This window comes from Dermacentor silvarum, chromosome 8 (genome assembly GCF_013339745.2).
Source record: "Dermacentor silvarum isolate Dsil-2018 chromosome 8, BIME_Dsil_1.4, whole genome shotgun sequence".
NCBI lineage: Eukaryota > Metazoa > Arthropoda > Arachnida > Ixodida > Ixodidae > Dermacentor > Dermacentor silvarum.
This window is the reverse complement of record NC_051161.1, coordinates 41,715,977-41,721,298: the sequence shown is the minus strand read 5'-3', so window position 1 is coordinate 41,721,298 and position 5,322 is coordinate 41,715,977.

The window sequence follows — 5,322 nt, the reverse complement described above, 5'->3', positions numbered from 1 at the left end:
CCACATAGCCTCCGTAATCTCCCAAGCTATCCGCCTGAACTTTTTTGAGTTTCTGTCCAGTATTTTTCAACTATCGGGAAATGCAAATAACAACCCCGGTTGTTTCGACGGAAACGTTTGTCTATTTACCTAATGCAAGCGTTGCTGAGAAACAAATGTCTTAAAGTCACTTTTTTTTCTTCTTGCTTTTTTCACATGACACCGCCTCTTGCTACACGAGAGATGACAAAAGGGACCGCGGGAAACTGCGGCCGCTGTGAGATCGATTCTTAAAACAGAAAATATTACCAGGGTATTTCATTACTATTACCTATGGAAGAAGAGTACATTTCGAGAGTGTGGTACAGAACGCCATAATTGATTTGTCTACGCCAAGAAGTATGCGATAACCAGTTATTCAATAATGATGAGAAAAATGTCGCAGTTTCACCCGAAAGGCGCGGCGTTGGTGACTGTTGCCGGTGCCTCTGTGGGGGCTCGGAGGTTTTCGACGAGATCAGAATGGGACACTCGTCGAGCTGCGTCGGAAATCTTACCCACCTTCTCGCCTCGCAACGTTTTTATATAAATATGCATTTGGTACCGCAGCTAAACGTCGCCTCCCCTCCCTCCCTCCCGTCCCCCCACGGCCTTTCGCGTCAAGGAATAAGTTGCGTTTACTCTTCGCCGTGCGTCCGCTCTCCGTGAAAGCGCGCGTCCCTCGTGCGCTTTCACTCGCATATACAGCATACGGCGCACGGCGCCGATTTCATCGCCGTTGGACTCTATACAAAACCTCACGGCGACGGCGACGCCGACGGCAGAAATCCGCTTGAAGTGTCCATGTAATTGCTATCGCAATAAAAGCATATCAGACAGTGAATTCAACAACGGTGCCTTCCGACGGAGGCACATATCATTGTCACAGATGTCACTAAAGTATATACTAACGTTGAGCAACGAAAGTTCCGACATGTAGGATGCCACAACCATCTTGTCATAAAAATTGCTGTGGTTTAGCTTTGTTTAACCCTGGTTGATGGCGAAAGCTTCACTGACCTGTCTAGGGCCATTGTCGAGCTGTGGCCAAGGTGTGGTTGCTCAATGATATACAGACATGTTTGTAATGAATACAGTGTTTATTCATCAATTTTATGCCTACGAAGACACTGCGGTGATCAGCAAAGTAGTGAGACTTGGTTGCAACTCGCAGCCGGGCCCAACTCTGCTCGGGCAACGGTGGCAATGTCTCCTTTCAGGGCTCCGTAAAGGCCTAAATATAGTCCGACGTAGCGCGCACACACGTTATGTCACGCTGGCGAGAACAACAGCGGCTATAGTTCGACCGATAGTTCGACGTACTGGCGCCGCCAACGTAACCGGATGCGCGGCCAATGCGCTCCGACACGCCCGCCGTCTACGTAACCAGACGCGCGGCCAATGTGCTCCGACGCACCCGGCGTCTGATGACGCTCGCCCGCGTGCCGATAACGTCGGACTATGAACGCGCCTTAATGCTGTCATGTGGTTTCACCTCTAGCTCTCAAGGTGAAAACTGCTGCACGGCCGCTGGATAAAAAAAAAAAAAGGTGACCTTTTTTTTTTTATCCAGCGGCCGTGACTGTTGAGTCGCCGACGGCTGCCAGAGGTAGCGTAATGAAGCTTTCGCTTCAAAATAATTGTAAGTGTGATTTATCGCGGCCGCGCGTTGATGCATGAGCATATAGGGCGCATACATACCGGCGTATGCTTTCTGAAGCAACACAAATCGATGCCATTGGCAAGACGGTTCGCCTGTTACACTATTCTGCGTTTGTGAATGAGGGTTTCAATCGTCTCAAGACATGAGCTCCAGCGAGCGAAGCATCACAAAGGTAAAAGAGGCACATTATACAGTGGCATTGCGATAAGTCCTCAAAGCACAAAATGTCACCGCGGAGAAAGACAGTTAAAGTGTCGCAAACACTATATATGCTGTACACATAATTTCATGAGACAAATATGCATCAAATGTCAAATACGATTCATATATAAATGCGATGGCATACTTACTGGGGATATAAAGTGAGGGAGTCAAAAATCTGTACGAGCACAGGCTTCTGTATAGGTACAGTGTACTAGAATATCTTCTAGTACACTGTAGTATAGGTGAGCCAATGCATTCTTACTACACGTTAGCCAAACGGTCCTTGCCCCCTTATAGCACCCTGACAAACAAACCTCACGAAATGCGGTCGCTACATATCTTTTAATGAACTTTAGGAATGGCTGACACCAAAGCTTCAGAACTAATCAGGAAGCACTCCTGTAAGAAAGCGTTAAATTGCCTATGGCCGTGGCTGCCGTAACTACATGGGAGGAAGCTTTGCAACTGCATTATATTTCGACAACGCCAGCCGTGACGCTACCTGTGATACATGTGTTACATTACAACGACAACGATGTCACCATGTCATGTTTACTTAAATTTTTTAACGACCGTGACGTCGAGTGGTTATGATGGTGCTAAAAGGCGATCCTGCTAGTTGATGGAGACGAGGAGCGTCTAGACAAAGAAAGAAGCTTTCGTTAACTGATGTCACTACGAGTGGTTTGTCGCAGGTTATTATTTGTGTATCTCCACAGTCACGAATTCATGGACAGTTTGTAAATAAACAGATAAAAGTGTCCTCGGTACGTGAAGGCCACACTTATTCAATGATTAAACATGTCTACTTCAGTACTACCTAGTTAATACTAAAAAAGTTGTGCTGTGGTGGTCATTAGAAAAAAAAAACTGGTCTTTTCGACACCCTACAAGGTAGGGTGTCCCTGTTTGATGACAGGAAAACAGAGCAAACATCAGTACCAATTTTCGAAGGTTCTCGTCAAAGTGGGTTGTCAGCATTAACTGCCTTTTCCATGTGGTAGCAGTTTCCGTTAAACTTTCAACTCACTTTTTCCCGCCTTGTGCCTCGGGAATAATCTGCAGTGACAATGAAGGCGCCTGGATTGACATCACGTTACTACAAAGTTACGCGTACTGCCTCGAGTCTCCTCGACATTGATACAGCGCAAGCTTCAGTGAACTATTTCTGGGTGCGCAATGGAGTAAATAGCCCAACCATATCCAATGCAGCAGATACACTCTAATATTTTGAAAGGAACCGCGCCGCAGGGAAATAATAATGATAAGAAGATGCGCTCATCGAAAGTATAAAGCTTTTTCTCTTCAAGACACACGTATCTTCTCTTGACGTTGAAACTAACCAGTGTTGCCTACTGAAGAATTCATATATTCGAGGTGTCATAGAACTCTGTGTGCTGTTCGCCTCACAGAATCAGTAACGCTTTTCTTTCAGGCGACATCTTTTGTCAGGCACCCTCCTCGACGATGACGTATGCATGCGCGCGTTTTTAGCCACTATTTTCTGCACGTTCGTCGACAGCTTTGTTCTGCCGGTTTTCATGTAGCGCAACGTCAAATGTCACTATCAATATATTGATTCTTTCGTTTTATTTGTGTAGCTTATGTGTTTGGGCCAAGCGCGTATTGGTAATAAACAGATAAAAGTGTCCTCGGTACGTGAAGGGCATACTTATTCAACGATTAAACATGTCTACTTCAGTACTAGCTAGTTACTTAACGGTTGTGCTGTGATGGACACTAGAAAAAAAAAACTCGACTTTTCGAAGCAGCAACAAACCTACGTGATATTTCAGCAAAGGTTCGAAGATTTCATGGTGGATTTCTGTGCTGCGCTCACACTTAGGACGAAGAAGAAAATACACGCAGGACATGGCACTAAATCTGCCCGACTCTTGGCCGATCCCCGTGAGTGGGTATGAGCCAAAGAATTTAAGGTCATCATCATCATTATCGTCATCGACTCTGAAACTTGAACGCTTACCAACTAGCTCAGTTTTGGATCTTGAAGATTTGCCTGGTGCCTAACGTTCCAAGACTAAAAACCGCACCCTCGCAGCAATAAACGCACATAAGTGGAGTCGGTCTTCATTCGTGGCCTTGTGGCACAAGCGGTGTTTATATCAAACGATGATCAAGAAGGAACTCTCTAAACTCTGTAAGCTTAGAAAGAAGCAATTGGATACACAAAGGGAAATTTTATTGGACAAAAGCACATGCAAGAAAAAGACACTGATGTACCCAGTTTGCAGCATCACATAGTATGGGCTCGTTATATAATGTTTAGTCATACGAGATACAATTTTTTAGGGGCGAAGCTCCTTACAGCGGCACCCGTTCCGTCCCCGTCGTAGTAGTAGTAGTAGTGTGTAACCAGTCTGAGAAAAATGAGAAAAAAATTCCGAAGTTGTGTCCGTAGCGCGGAATCGAACCAGGGACTCCTCGCTTCCGAGCGCGCGGCGTTAGCCCACTACGCCACGAAGCGGACATGGACAAACGCACCACGATGGCTATAAATACCCAACATTAACGAAAGGCCGCGTTTCTAGCGCGTATCTAACGCGTTTGTGCTAGCGCGTTACGGCCCGTGTAAGAAGCTGGTGTAAGACGCTGTGGCCTCTCCACCTTACCTTCAACGCGTTTCGAACGTGCTGCCCAAAGCGGTGGCAAGTCAAGTTCAAGTCGAGGAGCGTTTATGAATACGGGGGGTATACTCTCTCAGCAGTCATGTGATGGCGTCGGCAAACGCGGTGCACGTTCCGGCATGTGTAAATGGCTGCGTAAGACGCTGTGGCCGCTCCCCCTTACTAAAGAGTACTGCACGTTTCTAACGCGTTTGTGCTAGCGTCCCCTTAAGCGGGAGATCCGATGATTCCCTCCGGAGCTTCGCCCACTCATCATCATTCACCTCGTGGATCTGCTGCCATTTTTTTTTTCCATAGGACGCATCGATAACGTAGGTAAAGTATGATTACACATGGAATATATACAACCTGACTTCTTTTTTTTAGGGGCGAAGCTCCTTAGGGTGTGGGTCTGTCCCTCCTCTGTAGTATGTAGTAGTAGTACTATTAGTCGTCGTCGTAGTAGTAGTCGTCGTCGTCGTAGTAGGTAGCCATGTCTACTTTTATGAAAAAAAAATTCCGAAAGTTGCGTCCGTCGCGCGGAATCCAACCAGGGACCCCTCGCTTCCGAACGCGCGGCGCTAACCACTACGCCACGAAGCTTTTTTTTTTTTCTTTATTGCCACATTGAACAGAACAATTACACAAAAACATACATTCGAGGGAACAGACTCCTGGAACTGGCTTCGCGCTATCCCGTTAATATTCGGGCATGAAGCGCACATGGACACACGCACCACGATGACAATAAATACCCAACATTAACGAAAGACTGCGCGTTTCTAACGCGTTTGTGCTAGCGCGTTACGGCCC